The sequence below is a fragment of the Camelus bactrianus genome, chromosome 3 (genome assembly GCF_048773025.1).
Source record: "Camelus bactrianus isolate YW-2024 breed Bactrian camel chromosome 3, ASM4877302v1, whole genome shotgun sequence".
Classification (NCBI taxonomy): domain Eukaryota; kingdom Metazoa; phylum Chordata; class Mammalia; order Artiodactyla; family Camelidae; genus Camelus; species Camelus bactrianus.
In genome coordinates this window covers 155,487,752-155,504,185 of record NC_133541.1, presented here as the reverse complement: position 1 = coordinate 155,504,185, position 16,434 = coordinate 155,487,752, and the positions used below count along the sequence as shown (strand labels likewise).

General features: G+C 46.6%; 1 protein-coding gene across 3 annotated transcripts in view; it reads left to right on the top strand.

The window, feature by feature from the left end:
- Window positions 1–16,434, top strand: part of LOC141577197 (uncharacterized) — a 139,488-nt gene that overhangs the window by 69,739 nt on the left and 53,315 nt on the right. For 2 of the 3 annotated variants that reach the window (XM_074361341.1, XM_074361340.1), the window contains exons 22-23: window positions 437–6,520; window positions 10,419–11,190. The gene's annotated coding sequence lies outside the window, so the exon portion shown is untranslated. The remainder of the gene's footprint in view (window positions 1–436; window positions 6,521–10,418; window positions 11,191–16,434) is intronic. The other variant, XM_074361342.1, reaches the window with a different exon arrangement.

Here is a 16,434-nt window from a genome sequence, read left to right as displayed (position 1 = left end):
TTCTAGTGAGAGTGTTGTACTTGAAATCAAATTTGCATCAATCTTTGAAGATATATGTTTCAGGAATTTTGACTAAAGAACACCTGTCTTTATTCATTAATGACAACTAAATTCTCAAGCAACATGTAAGAGTTTGAGCAAACTGCCCCAGCCCCGTAGGGCTGGTTGGCTGCAGCTGTAACTGGAGGTAGTGCTTACCTCTCCCAGCACGCTTGGGCTGATCTGCTCAAAGGTGTTCGTCCAAATGTTTGTCTGTAGTCTGTTGGACAAAGCCATAAAACATTGAGTCAAGGTTGCTGGAATGCAATATATTCCTATTAATATTAAGTAAGCACATATTGAGTGCTTACTGTATGTTGGGAATTGTCCCTCAGCCTCACATGTATATTATTTCACTTAAAACTTCATATATTTCCTTGTTATTCTCATTTTACAGATAAGCAGACTGAGAATTAGGTCTTCTGTATTTTGGATGGAGCTCATTATCAATGACAGGAAGTTGTAAGGAAAAAGATATTGATTCATCATGAGAAAATATTTTTCTGACCGTCAGCAGTGAAGAGGGTGAACACTGAAGAAGGTGATCATTGATTGATTGAGACGAGCCCCGGGTTGTACGGAGTCAGCATCCCTGTCTTGGACACGGCACGTGTAGATCTGTGTGGTGGGTGAGGCGGCGAGGCCGCGCAGGGTACGCGGATGCCGGGCCATTGGGCTGTGCTCAGGCCCAGTGGGGCTTTCTCCTAAGGGCAGTGGGCCGTCATTGACAGATCTTAAGTAGGGGAGTGGGGTGCTCTCGTAGATCACTTTTGTCTTGTAGAATGCTTAGAAACATTTAGAAGGCTCTGCAGGAGGTGATGTGATGAGTCAGATTAGGGTGGCTGCGAGGTGTAGGAGTGTAGAATTTTCAAGTGGTTTTCAGTCCCAGTTTTGTGGCTGAGTAGCTGTGTCACTTTGGATGATGCACTCAAGGAAGTGAAACAATTTATCTAATCAATTGAAGAAGTGATGTACCGACCTCCCAGGACTGCTGTGGCGATCCAGTGAGATAACGTGTGCACAGTGTGCAGCATAGCCCCCAGCACACAGTCAGTGCTGAGTGAGTGCCAGTGAGTACCTGGTAGGTCAGGTGTGGGTGGTGGGACTCGGTGAGTGAGGAAATCTGGGCCCTGAAGGTGGGGTCCAGTCACATCTGTGAGTGATGGGCCTGAGCTGGGAGAGGCAGGGAGACCTTGCTCCCTGACCAGGGGCCCTGGGTAGGACGGCTATGGGAGGAGCACCGTGAAGTCAGCTCTTTGCAGGTGGAGCTCGAGTTGCCCTTGAGACATCTAAGTGCATTGTCATGAGCTCAAAGAGGAAGTCTGGGCCCGGGCTGTGAATTTTCCTATAATCTTAATCCCTGAGGACTCCGAGGTATTGATCACTGAACGTGAAGACATACTTTACAGGACAAGTGAATAGTAGTATCATCTCTGTCATCAAAGCTCACATCTCTTTATTCATCACAAGTTTGCTATTGGGTACTTACAGAGCTCACTTCACCGCCATCCCCTGGGCTCAGGCTCCACAGTAAAGAGCTGGTGAGCCTCCCTCTTTTCCAGAAGAAGACACATTTAGCTGGTAGACTTTTGTACCTCGCCAGACTTAGAATTTTAGTTTGTTGTTTTAATTCTATTTTCTGTTAGCCATCTCCTGACAGGAGAGACGTTTTACCTCATGGACATATTTCAATTAGCTGTTACTGAGAATTGCTGATCTGATCCATAGTGTAAGTATTATATTAAACTTGTAGAGTATTTATCATTTTTCTGTCTTTGCCCTTTAATTTTGTATGCCCCTTCAAGTCTCTATCCTATTTGGGGCCTTATTTTTTTAATTAAAAAATGTCTATTTGCAGTTAAAAAACAAAATAAAAGAAAAAATACACATGATAGCTAAAATTAGAAAATATCTAGTGTGTTTTCTGTCTCGGCAATGGATGGTTGTAGAAACTCGTGAAAACCTTCATTACACAAGTTTCTTAAAATGCTGATTAAGAAATAAAACCTTCCTTCTTCATCTTTCAAGCTGCACAGCTAATTGTGAAGAAAGTGAGGGGAAATCCTCAGAAGCCAAGACAAACCAGAAAGCAGGGATTCTGGGTGATACGCGAGCCTTAGAAGCCCTGGGGTGCCTGTTGGCTCCTGTACTGAGTTTCAGTTGCCTTGACAGGAGGGTAGGAGGTGAGCCCGAGTCCTCTCACACTGGGACTTGGATGACTGATCATATGTAAGGCCAAGCCCATCCCGAGAAGCATGGTTTACTAAAGGGTTAACTATGAAAAAAAATTCATCAAAGTAAGACAGTAAGGAAATTCAATTTTGTTGGAAGAGGGGAAAAATAACAAATCCAAATTAAGGATATAGTTTATAGCTCTTCTGGCATGAGAGTAACCACAAACTCCTGGCAGAGAATCACAGCTACTCCTGGAATGAGAAGCTGTGGTTTGAATGAATCAGTGAGCAGCCATTCCGAAAAAGGCCTCCAGAGTCTAGTGGATCAAGATACTTGACTGCAAACACCTGTCTTCCATGGTCTCATTCAAATAACCAGAAAGGTTTTAAAGGAAAGAAGCCATAATCATAGTTCTATTTCTTAACATTACTTTATGCTAGGAATTCAGAGGTGACTATGGAGTTGTCTCCTCTTTTATGGACCTTACCTTCTCTTTGGGGAGACAAACTGACATAGTTGGGGAACTTGGTGGAGGGAGGTGATAGTCTGTTGCAATTAGCCAGGAGAGGAGATTAAGAAAGCAGTGAAGGGTGGGTGAACTTTTTAGCTGAGGACATTCTTGTTCTGCTGGCCCTTAATTGCAGGCTCAATGAGCTGTCACTGGAGGGAATATATCTTACGGAGGATGGACTTAGCTCAGGCCTCTTTAGAATGGCCAAGTGAACCTGGAGAAAGACAGTCAAATCTGTGCAGACATTAAAGTTCACTTGAACGTGCTCCATCCCTGAGCCAAAGGTAGGACAAATATGCAGCACTTCTTAAGGACAGAGGAGTGGTTTTTAAGGTTCTCCAAGAATGAAGCCCAGGGAACCGAGATGGCCAGTTGTCAAACTGTGACTTTGCTCTTTGGACGGTGTACTCACCAAGTGTATTGGCCTTTTATACATTTCCATTTCTCTTTAATACATATCAGGTGATGAGGACGTGGACACACGTGTTTGACACCTTGTCGAAGCGACTTTGTGTACCTGCCTAGAAACGCGGGCACGGCTACAGCTGCGTCACACATCTTGCCGCCCATCCCGCTCCCCGGCTCCGTGATCACGGCAGAGTGGTTCCTTGTTGACCTGTCCATCTCCTCTGTGACATCATAACCCATGAAAAGACCGGAGAGTAATAACTTGGCTTTGTTAAAGTCAAAGGAACAGATCTAATATGGAGTCAGATTTGTTCTTTCCTATTTCAGTAGTGCCATGGAGAAGACAGTTTGGGCAGCTTTTTGTAGGGTCCTCGAGGCTTTCTCTCTCAGCCTCTGGGGGCCTCTATTGAAAACCCTTCATAGCTGTCTGGCCTGCTGGAAAACCACTCCGCCTGTTTTGCCCTGAAGATGTGATCAGTTTATAACTCATCTCTACTCCTTGGAAAACAACTCAATAAAAACTCAGTTGGTTTTCCACCAGCCATGGGCAGGGGTGAGGGATACCTTGTTATTATTTCATAAAATAATAATAATAATAAAAATAATAAAAATAATAAAAATAAAAATAAAAATAAAAATAAAAATAATAATAATAATAATAATAATAATAATAATAAAAAAAGAAGTCTTAAAACAGCACTGGGCACATAAGTGAGAGTCAATAAATGCTTCCTGGCTTAAATCAAAAGTGATGACTCAGTGATTTCATGGCTGCTGTATTTGCTGAGCTAGTTACTCCTTTGCTCCATTACACATTTTTTAACTGAATAAGAAATACATGCAAATGGTTAAAAAAAATTCAAACAGAGCACAAAATTACACAAGTGAAAGAAGTTTTCCCTCATCCTCTCTTCTTTCAGCCCTCCCTGGAGATGCCACTGTTTACTATCCTTTGGGTGCTTTTCCAGATATGCTATGCACATTCCCACCTATGTATGTAAATTCCTTTAAAGTTTTAGTTATTTTTAACTTAAAGGGATTTAAATCCTCAAGTGGCTTCTGCCTGGGTAATAGAACAGAACAAATCTGACTCCATATTAGATCTTTTCCTTTGACTTTAACCCTATGGTCTGTCTCCTAGACTTCATCTTGCTTGTAAAACAATGTTGCTTAGAGCCTGAAATATACAGGAGAACCTATTCTGAATGCTCTGATCTTTAAGTATATTTAACACATTTTCATTCATAAAATAAGAAATTGCAGAATAGAAAATAACGTTTGTTTTGTTAGAGGTTTACAGAGATTTGACCCAGGCAGATAGCTGCAAGAACAAAGGATTCTAACAAGAAGGAATTCCTACACCAAGAATATTGCAACAACCAAGCACGTAGGAAAAGAGCCTGAATTCTGACTTGGGGAGATGGTTTTCCAGGACATTAGTTTGCCATCTATTTCTACAGAAACTTGCTATTCCATGCCCCAACACCTGGTCTCCCAACTTATTGGCCTGTCCTGCACTGAAGAGAATGAATTTGGACTTGGTAGCACTCCTATATACCTAGCAAGCTGGGCACTGGAACTGAGTGTTATGGAAACAACAGGCCAGCCAAGGAACAATCACCACTCGGAGTGTTGGCGTACTCAGATTTATTATGCCGGCGGTCTCAGAGGGGCTTCTGCTCCGAAGTTCTGAGCACCCACCTCCAAGACATACACATGAAGTTTTAAAGGGTTAATTACAAGTAAGGGTGTATTAGCTAATAAGGCTCAAGCAACAAAAAGCAAGGAATCAGCACACTGGTGCTTATCAACTTGTAATAGACACTTGTTGAGCTTCGATTTACGAGTTAGCTTGTTAGCCCAGTAAACTGACACTAAACTTCAGATTTACGAGTTAGCCCAGCAGAATTTAGATCAGTAAACCGACACTTATCACACTTAGATTTGTGACTTAGCTTGTTAGCCCAGCTGGGCTTTTCCTTCACATGAGGACAGCTCTCCCACACCCAGGGAACTACTGTGAGCCCTTGATGGTTCCACTAGGGTGGAATGTGGTTTACCCAGAACGGATGGGGACTATGCACCAACACTAAGGCAGTCTGCTCTGTCTGGGGCTCTGATATTGAACCACCCCGCTCCCTGCCAGCCCAACACCTGGGACAGTGGAGCTAAGGCAAAGATCATGCCTACCTGTTTCCCAGCGTGTAAAAGGGGAATATGTAGTCTTCCCAAGGTAGTTCTGAGCGACAACACCTGCGGGTGCTTGGTTCCCAGACCAACAGAAAACCCTGCTCTGCGTGGGGGCAACAGGTGTGATACCCGTAGGGGTTCTGCAGCAGCATCGGATGGAGGGCTGGATCAGGGAGGTAAAACTTGTGCTGCGGGCCTTGAAGGGTTACAGAAGGGTACAGAGGCAGGACTGCCGCCTTCTTCAGGGTGCCACCAGAGGTAAAGCTTTTTCTCTCCATCCCCGTTAGGACCTTACCCTTTCCAGATCCCTCCCTTCTCTCTGCTCTTCCTGTCCATCTGTCTCCCTCCACTTTTTCCCTCCTCTCCTCCCCCTCCCATCTTTTCCCTCCCTCAATGCCCCACCTTCTCTCGCAGAACCCAGAGCGGATTGCTGGCCCTCCTGCGCATGGGCGGTCGGTGTCAGCTGGACCGCGGGTTGGAAGCTCAAGCTCCGAGCCGGGGATTAGCCCCAAAGGCTTCTCAGCTCTGTCGCCCGGCAGGCCTTTAGCTCCTGCCTGGGGCCGGTGCCTCTGGCTGTGGAAGTGCAATGTGGGGTCTCCCGGGAAATGGGTCAGGCGGCTGCGGGAGGGCGGTCCGCGTGTCACAGACCAGGAGGGCGCCAGTCAGCCTGTGTTCAGCTGAATTGCTCGGGCCAGACCCCTCTGCCCGCGCCACCTGCCCCAGTGCCCCAGTGCCCCAGCACCCCGGCCACAGCTTCACGGGGCCAGGTTTGCACCTGCCGCCTCTCACCCAGCCGGGCTCCCCTCAGTCCGCTGCTGGCATCCCCTTCCCCTCTATCGCCCGCGAGTCCTCTCTTCCCGGGCTTCCTCTCCTCGGCCACCGGCCCGTCCCCACAACTGGGCGGGATGCGTCCCAGGTGGGCGGGATCTGCGGACCCAGACGGGGCAGCTGGGGCTGGGGCTGGGGATGGTCTCCGAGCGGGGCTGCAGCCCGCGTTTCCACCCATTTCCCTGCCCTGCGACTCCGGGGCTGCACTGGTCTTCCTTTCCCGCTCCCTGAGGAACAGCTCAGTGGCGTCTGCGCTGCTCCCCGGGCTGAGAGCCTCCGGCTGTAAAGCCCAGCTACTGGTGGAGTCGGGAAAAGGGATCCTCAGTGCCAAGCGAGCTTCTGTCTCCTCCCTCAGTGTTTCTGCCCCAGGTAAGTTCCTTGAACACTTTCAGGTGTTAAGATGGCTGTGCTTGTTGGTGTCATGTGTTTTTATAGTGTGAGGGATTACAGTGTTGAAAGCAGGGCTTTGTTCAGTTAAAAATGAGCTGAAGGCATAAGGCTGTGACATCCTTCTTCCTTCCCTCTCCCAGGGTGAAACGTGTGACCATCCATTTTAAAAAGACAGTTACATTCCCTAACTAGCCCAGCCCAGCTTGGTGTGTTAACAGGAACAGCACCACCAGAGGTGTTGGAGACCCAGGGACATTGCAGTCCTAAAGAGCTCCTGGCACAGTTTGGTTTGTTTTGGTTTTTTGTTTTTCTTAAATTGTGGGGCAGACTAAGTAGTATAGAGGGAAAAATAATTGTCAAGAAATATTTTTTCATATAACTGCTTTATTGTGATATTGTTCACACACCATGAAGTCCATCCATTTAAATGGTACAATTCAGCAGCTTTTAGCATATTTACAGTTGTGCAACAATTATTATTCCAGAACGTTTTCATCACATCAGAAAGACCAGTGGAAATGAATGACCTAACCACCCCTCCCCAGTGGTGGTTCTAAAGAAGTTTCTTGGCTATTCTTGACCATAAATTAACTTTTTACATTCCATGAAAAATCTGGTAGGAATTCTAATCAGAATTGCAATGAATCTGTCTATCAAAACAGGAAGAATTAATGTCTTTATGGCATAAACTTCTTCTACCCATGAATATATCTCGGACCCTATATTTTCATCTCTCCAGAGCCTGGCCCATGGGAAGTCCTCACTAATTGTTGGGCTTGTGAATGATGAGATTCTATACATCATTAGTTGCAACTGTAGCCTTTCACAGAAGAGAAAATTAACCTCAGTGAAGCCAAGTGACTCTCTGATGGTCAGAAAGAGTGACAGCCAGTGCTGGAGTGATCCAGTGGACTTGGTGCTTGCAACCAAAATTCTTCAGCAGCTACAGCTAAGGGGATTAGAGTGTTCTTTTATTTTTTCTTAATGGCGTTGCTTTTATTTTTACTTATTTTTTTAAATTAATTTTTATTGTTTTTATTGAAGTGTAGTCAATTTACAATGTTAGTTTCAGGTGTACAGCAGAGATTCAGTTATAAACATATGCATATGTGTATACATATGTTTTAGATTGTTTTTAGTACAACTCATTACAAGAACTTGAATATAGTTCCCTGTGCTATATAGTAGGTCCTTGTCATTTATTTTATATTTATTAACGTGTATCTGTTAATCCTCCCTTTCCTGCCTGCTAACCACAGTTGGCTTTCTATGTCCATGAGTCCATTTCTAGGAGCACCATTTTTCTTAGTAATATATGCTGGTTGGTTGCTTTCAGTTTCAGTAATTCCATCTGTGGGAGCTTTTCTTCTGGTGGCCTTTATGTGGTTTGTACAAGTGGTAATAGAGGTCTGTATTTGGGAGAACTCCAGGCCTCGTGTAGTCCCTGGTACAGAGTTCCCAGTGATTTGATGCTTGAACTGGGAAAAAAACATAGTAAATGTTGGAATTTCCAATATGGTTGAGACTTCCATGTTTCTATAACCTGCTTAGCCCACCTTAATATTGGCTGCACCCATACTTGGTAATTTGGTGGAATATCACGGTATGGTGGTGTAGAGACAGGGCCTTTTATGCTAATTCTCTTTCCTTTTTCTAACACTCATTCTCCTGGGCCTCCCAGATCCTCCCCCAGCAGTGCCCATGGCTGGCTTGGTGCTGCGCTGAGGATATATTTTTTAATAAGGCCCTTTCCTCATCTCTTCTGAGCCTCCAATTTTTTCTTTGCACAATGAGGGCTTAGACTAGATATGTGCTTTTCAGTTTCTTTTAAAGCCATGTTTCCTTTGAGAAACAGAAAATGCAAATCACTCCTCCCATCCCAACCCTTTAGATTTTGATACAGCCTCCAAGGAGTGACATAGCACTTTGTGGAAAATTGATGTTATTGTGATTCCAGGTGGCACAGAAAAGACTCTTCAGAGATTTATTGCAGGGAGAGGGCAGGAAAGGAGCAGTATGTCACACTTTCTAGTATGAGCACTGGAGCAGTGGCTTGGATTTAAATACGGTGTCTGACGTGGCCTCTCTCTATCATGTACAATGTGATAAACTTCTCTACCTCAGTTTTTCTTGATGTGTCAAGTTGGCGTGATAATATTTAAGGGCTTTTGTGAAACATTATACACATAATCCATTTGTGTTTCGGTAGAAATAAGACCTGCTAGGGATTCAGGGATTTGTTAAAAAAAAATAAATCTTGTCCATAGCACTCTGTCGGTGTGTATTTTGAATTTCCTGGAGGGTGAGGGTTGAGTCTAAAGTCCATCGTGGGACAGGTGGCCCATAGTTCTCTGTGAGCCTGATTGCCCCCTCCTCCCCAGTCCTCTTCGTCAGTCCAGGATTAAGTTCCCTAGTAGATTTACACAGAGGTTTTGTGGAAATGGCTTTTCATTTTATTGTTTCACCAAGAAGGGCTGCCATCATGATCTCTGTGGTCAGGTTTTGAAGGGCTGCCATCATGATGTCTGGTCAAGTGAAGGCTATGCAATTGGGAGTTTCTATTTAATAAAAAGAAAAATATTACAAATAGAAAATTAGAACAAGGGTGATGACACGAGCTCTTGGAAGTGGGCACCATTAGTTTTGTTAGCTTCAGGTGCAGTGGCCTCTTGCCACGAGGACCCATCCTCTTGCTCTGAAGTTGGAGGGACCAATGGGTTGAGTGGGAATGTTAACTGAGTGTATCTCATGTGCTGGGCATTGTCCTATTTGTGCTTTGTGTTCCTTATTTGAGACAGTGAGCTCATTTAACCTCAATAGCCTCTTTAAAAAATTAGACTTTTTATTTTGAGATATAATGTAGATTCCCATGTAGTTGTAAGAGATAATATGGAGAGGGCCTATGGACCCTTTGTATAGTTTTCCTTAATGGTTCCAACTTGCAAGTTTGGGGTACAATTCATTACTGACTCACTAACAATTTGAGGTTTGTGTTATTGCCCTAATTTTATTCACGATTAAACTGGGGCTTAGAGAATCACACAGACCTGACCAGGTCACCCACATGGTTAGTGTAGAGACGGGTGGAACGTGGGCTTGGGATTTCCAGGCAGTACCATTATGATGGTCTGTGGCAGGGAGCAGCATTCACTTTGCTGGTTTATTCATTCATTCAACAAACATTATTGAGTAACCTCTGTGGGTCAGATGCTTTCATAGGGTTATCTGATTCTTCAGCAGTCCTGAGAATCAGGTAATATTTATATTTTTTAATCTGAGAAAATTAGCTCTAAGAAGTTATAACCCCCCCAAAGGAAATATAGCTCATAAAGGAGCGAAAGTAAATTTGTACAGTCACCCCTTTTTATGCAGGTGGTACCCTAGGCATTTTACATTTGCAAACTTCTGTAATCCAGATATATTCATGTAAGGCAAAGATGTTTTTTTTTAATTGAAGTATAGTCATGTTTACAATGTTGTGTCAATTGCAAGGTTTTTTTTGTATTTTGAATTAAAAAATATTTTTTCAGGAGGGTAATTAGGTTTATTTATTTGTTTCATTTTTTAAAATGAGGTACTAGTGTTTGAACCCAGGACCTCGTACATGCTAAGCACGTGCTCTACCACTGAACTGTACCCTCCTCCCCAAGGCAAGTTTTCTTATCCATTGTTCTGAAGCTTAGGAGTTCAAATAAATGGATAGAAATCCAGATCTTTTGATCCCACTGTAGTTCTTTTCTTTATATTCTGCTGAAGGAAGTTGGGGAAAGCACTTCCTTTGTTCATTTCCTTATTCAGCATTTTTCAGCAGTGACTTTGCATCAGGGCCTTTGTAGGTGCTTGGAAACAGAAAACAAGAAATGACCCTTCTCTGCAGGGAAGGAAGCCTAGACCAAAAGCTGGGTAATGGGATCCGAGCTACGGTAGCCATTTGAAGACTCTGAGGACAAACTGTACCCCCGGATTTGCTTGAGCTTCCCTTGCCTTCTGGTTGGTACACACCAGGTCACCGCAACCCAGATGTGCCTGCAGACCACAGTACAGTATGTACCTCGATCTCCTCTCCCCTCTTGTCAGGGCCTGCAAAATGAGCATCCCTGACTACGTGCAGTGTGCTGAGGACCACCAGACTTTCCCCGTGGTGGTCGAACACGTGGGGATCATCTCAGAGGAGAATTTCTTTTGCATCTATAAGTGAATCACCTTGGTGAGTCAGATCAGCCCGTGCGGCTCCCAGTGGGCAATCTGTATCCACTACAGGCACCACTATGCGCCCAAGAATGGGTGGAGAGAATTCCAGACCCACCGCAAGGTCTTGGGCCTTGTCATCATTACTGACTGCCTCTCGGCCAAGGCTTCGGGAAGCTCCACTTGCAGAGGAGCTGTATGGCACCACGCTCTATGACTCTCAGCTCTTTGACTTTCTGCTGCATGGGGATGTGGCCGAGCAGCCGCGCACCGAAGTGGCCTTCAATTTACGAGGACTGCAGGGTGGTGGAGAAGAGGATCGAGGACTTCACTGAGTCACTCTTCATCTTGCCCAAGTCCAAGTGGCTGGACGGTGCATCCCACAATTTTGGGGACAAGATCCTCCTTCTCTGCATCCCATTTGAGAAGGAGGACATCATGGGACTGGACACAGAAAGCAGGTAAGTTTACCTGGAGGCCAGTCCACACTGGCTGTGTGCCGGGTTTCTTCCCTACATCCAGAAAGGGATCAGGAAGGAAGATGACTCTCTTGTAGCCAAGGGTGGAGGGAGGTGCAGCCCGCCGGTTTACAGACATTTAAAAATGAATCCGCCTTTGTTTCAGAGAGATCCTTTTAGGGTTATTGTGGACACTTACTCCAGCTTTTCAGCCAGGAACCTGGTGGGACCCCTGGAGTTGCTGTCCAATAGAGTAGCCACAGCCACTGTTGCTAGGAGAGCTGGGGAGGAGGCTGCTCTGAGCTGAGATTTGCTGTAGGTCAAATGCACATCAGACGCTGAGACTTGTCTAGTAAAAAGAATGTAATCTATCTTGTCACTTCCTATATTGATTACATGTCAAAATGATAGTATTTTACATACAGTAGGTTAAGATTTGTTCTTAAAATCAGTTTCTAGTACTTGTTTTTTTGTTTGTTGGTTTGTTTCTTTGTTTACCGTTTTAAATGTGGCAACTGGGAAACTTTCTTTACATGGCTCTCATTTCATTTATGTTGGGCAGCCTGTCTTAAGACAGTCTCATCCCTTTGCTTGTAGATGAGATGCTGAATCCCGAGAGGCAGAACGAGGCGCTGGTTGAGCTGGGGCTGGAGCCGGTGTCTCCTGCCTCCCAGGCCCAGCACCTGTTCGGCTCAGGCCCTCTCTTCCTGCCCGACAGCCAGCATGCCATGTTAGGACATCAGAATCACCGCCAGGGACCTCCGAATGAACTCCTTATGCAGGGAAAGGCGTATCACGGAGTATGGGAAAGAGCAGGGAAATGTTCATCCTCACTTTGTCCCTGTGATTAAGTCAATGGCCCCACTTTGTCTTGGAATTACAGACGAGCTCTTCTGGGCTGCCTACCCCCCCACCATCTGCTCTGTTTCCCCGTGTATCTATAGTGCTGTCCTTCATGCAGTAGAGGGTGACATTCCTTTGCCGAGAGGTGGTCTCCCTTTGCTGGGGTGAGGGAAGCTGTGTGCCCACGGCCTACGGCTTCGGGCCTTGAGTCTGGAGAGTACTTATGGCGGTCTTACAGGTGATGGTCGGAGGACCTGGCACGGCTGCCGGGCCCACTGTGGAGGCGGTGCTCTGTGATTCTTGAAATTAACTAAGATCAGATTCTACTTTCTGGTTGTTGGTAAGTTGGAGGAGAAGATGCCAGAGAATTGATAAAAAGAATGTCCAGACCAGCCCTGTGAGTGATAGGCACAGGGGACCCGAGTCCCCCACGTGTGTGAGGTGCCTAGCGGGCTCTGGATGAATTTTCTGTTCCTCCCGGTCATAACTATATGGCTTAAGGAAGGGGCAAGGCATGTCATGGACTGTACTTGTCCTCACAGGGCCCTGTGATTTCATGCCCGCAGTCCCCTTCTGCTCCTTGGAGATGAGGTGTCAGGTTTAGGAGCCTGGGCACTGATGAGGGCATAGCTGCCAGCACTGTGCTACACTGAGGCTGGCTCCGTTCACCTCACATGTCACCTCCTGCTGAGCCCAGAGGCGTCAGTCAAGGTAGGTGCATAGGTGCAACATACGCAGAGACAACCTTCTCCCCCTGGACAGATTGGTTGGTGAGCAGTGGAAGCCTAGAGCTCTGCCACAGCCCCAGGCCAGTGCCGCCTCTTTTGTCATAGGAGGCACTGGTGACATTTTTGCTCAGCAACTGCTTGGCTCTGACTCTGCAGACCCACCAGAGAATGCCAACTTGTTTTTGCCTTTTGAAGTCTGCCCTTGGGATTTGGCGGAGTAGCTGGATGTGTGCTTAGCCCATAGTGGTTGACACTGTCACCATTGTTTACCCAGAACCTCGTGTACCAGGCAAGGCTCTCGGCATCAAAATACAGCAGCGCATTAAACCTCCCTCCTGGTGGGTCTGTCTGTTTTGGTACCATAAGGGCTCAGCCAGCATCTTAACGTCAGTGAGATAACGTGGCCAGTGAGCTCGGGTCAAGCACATTCTCCTCCAGTCACTTTTACTCCATTTTTGCTTTTACTATTCCACAGTCATTAATTTTTTAAACAATGCTTTGGTACAGGAACAGCCTAATTCTCTCCTGCTACTCTTGGTGGAAGTGAGTAAAAATGTCCAGCCTGAAATGCGACCACATTTTGTAGCTCAAAAGCTGCCTAGACGCATATAGGTGGAGTTTTGGTTAGGGGCGCTGACCACGTTGGGGTCCCCCGGCAGCGCCGCTCCCCTCAGGCCCCTGCCTTCCCTGGAGCAGGAGGTGAGGGTGGGTCTCACCGTCACAGCATCCCTGGCCTCACACACTCACGTAAATTCTTGTACATGCTGTCAAAATCATTTTTGTTCTTGTGTGTTTCTAATTTTCTCTTGTTCCTCTTTTCCTTTTTCTTTATTCTTTTTCTCTTGTACTGCCCAGTGAGCATGTTGTTGCGTCTGAAAATGTGGGCTGTGCACACCCTGCATTGGAAATAGCCAGATTGCCCTCCGTACTGTCTCCATCGCTTTAAAGAGCAAAAACTTAACAGCTGCCTTGATCCATGTATTATCCTAGTCATTTTTTATTTTCTAATTTTTTGGAATATTTGCTTTGTTAGCACATCACCCACTGGTGTTTGATACCTGTTAAAATCCTTGCTTTGAGGAACCTGTTTGGTCCTCCTTATATTTGGTGACAAATGCACCCTTATTCAATTAGTTTAATTGTTTTGAAGAAGAGAGATGCGAATTGATTTAGGCGGCTGCTGAGGGATTCTTTTCATGGAGTATTTAAACTTGTCAAGTCAAATTCTGCAGCATCTTGCTCGATTCCTGCTTTTACACAAACGTGCTCTTCACGCGGTTCCTGGCTGTCACTGTGTGACGTGCGTGATGGCACTTCCTGGCCAGCGGTCACTGGTGAGAAAGTGACAGGCTCGTGGGTGTGCAGCTGCAGGGGACGCTGTTGGAGGAAGCAGTCACCGTTTAGTTATTTAATTTTTTTTTTTTTTTGCATTCAACATCCCTGTGCCATTTACTTTATTTTGCCTTCATAAAGTGGCTTAGGGGGGTCTAAAATCCATGCCACTCTTGTGTTCCCTTTACGAGGCTGGTTTTTCTGAGTATCAGGAAAACATGGCCTTCTCCTAAGTAGCTGGCTCACCTGGATCTGGTTGACACAGGGACCGCTAAAGGGGACCGGAGCTTCCTCTCTTCTCCAGCCAGTGGGCATTCAGAGCCGGGTCTGTGCTTTGCCTCAGCAGCTGTGCAGGCCTCCCTGCCCCGGCCTTTACTTTTAACCCATGTTGGCATAAATAGCTGACTCCGTGTCTGTTGCAGCTGACGTCCACCACTGACGGCCGTGTAGTTAGTTTGCGGTAGGGGTCTGCAACACCCCAGCCAACCTTGAAGGAAGATGTTTTGGCCGACCTAGGACCTTGGATTCTCACCCCCATCATGGTTCATCTCACTCGGTGGAAGGGTTTGGCCACCACCATCATGCTGAACATGAGGCCTTGTTTCTCCTTTCATGCTCTGGTCCAAATGTGGACACTTCATTTATCACTGAATTTGTCTTGCTTGAGACAGGCCATAATATCTGAATGAGTCCATCACATTCAGGGTGGGGAACAGAACAGAAGTAAGTGTCACAATTAGATGGAGTCTAGGCTGTCCGGGTTGGCTAATGCTGGCTGGGATCTGTGATGGCCGGGCTGTGCCCTGGACACAGGCCTTTCCCGTGGCTCCCGAGAGCCCAGGGTTTGGAGTGAGAACAGCCTTGCCTGGGTTCCTCCATCCTCATCTGCTCACTGGCAAGTGTGTCTGCTAATTAGGAGCTCCCACAGACCTCGGGCCCTTCAAAGCTCAGACCACGGGAGAACCTTGAGTCCCTTCTCCTGGGCCTCCTTTGTGAGAATCCAGTGCCTTCTGAGGTGACCAGCGGCAGGAGATGCCTCCCCCTCCAGGGAGCACCCTACGGAGGACTGTTAGTCAGTGTACCATGCTGTGAACTTGGGGGGTTACGGCCATGGTCCCTGTAGAACCACATTTGAGATGAGCTTAGCGACGGAAATAATAGGACTGATTCCAGGGCAGGGATTAGGGGAGGGAACATTGGAAATTGAATGTGACCTCAAACACATAGTTGGGTGCTGGGGCTGTTACTAAAATGGGGAGTCTGGGAGGTACCTGCCAGGAATCGAATTCCAGAGTAAATGGTGAACATGAGGCACTTTTAAGATGCCATTTGTCATCCAAGTTAGGACTTCAAAGAGGCACTCGTGTCTATGAGATTGTGGCTCAGGTGAAGGAGCCGGACTATAGATCCACGTTGGGAGTCGTCATTCTTAGCTGGTGTTCATAGCCTTGCATGTGAATTAGATCATCTCGAGAGCTGCAGACTGAGGCTGAGGGGGGCAGGGCCCTGCCTGGGTTGGAGGAAAGCCCGGACCATGCAGCTTTGGTGTGTCAGTCACCGGCATTTGCGATTTTCAGCCTAATGCCATTTATCTTTAAGGGGCCAGGGGGTGTGCAGGGCCAGCCAGGAAGAAATCTGAAGGGAGGGTCGTGGCCACGTGTGTGTCTTGGGAAGATGCAGAGTCTGCAGGGTCCGGGAGTGTAGACTTCTAAGAAGCTGGAGTTGGAGTGAGGAGTGGGCAGAAGGTAGTCACACTCACCTGTGAGGGAGGGGGGAGTCCTTGGGAGTCCCCACCCTACCGGACTCGCTTTCCCATGAACAGAAGGCAATCATACAGAGTATCTGAGGTGAGAAGGGATGGGTGCTGGGAGGGGAGCCAACCTGGAGAATGGTGCTTGGAAATTTCTGGAATAGTCTCTCTGGAAAATAGTGTTAAAAATACCCAGAATCTTAAGAACGTTGATAGTGACTGGGGAGGAGACAGTTTTTCTGGCCTCCTAAGGGTAAGTCATGTATCCGGGGATACACAGAAGAATCGGGCATTCTGTTCCGTGGTCTTGATCCTTACCGGGGGAACAGTGCAAGTTTAAAGGGGGAGAAGGGCAGTGGAGGGAAACTAGCCAGGCCCCGTGTCAGGTACCAGTCGGCCGCCCTACTTGCGTGTTGAATTCACATCCATGCCTCCCAGGTGGGCGGTGGCAGCCCCCTTTTGCAGATCGGGAAGCCTTCTCAGAGGGTTAAGGAATTGGTCCGTTTAGTGGCTAGTAAATGCTGTAGCAGAATTCAAGCAAGGCATTGTCAGACTTCAAGGGCATGTTTTCTCTACTAATTCCGGTACCTCCCT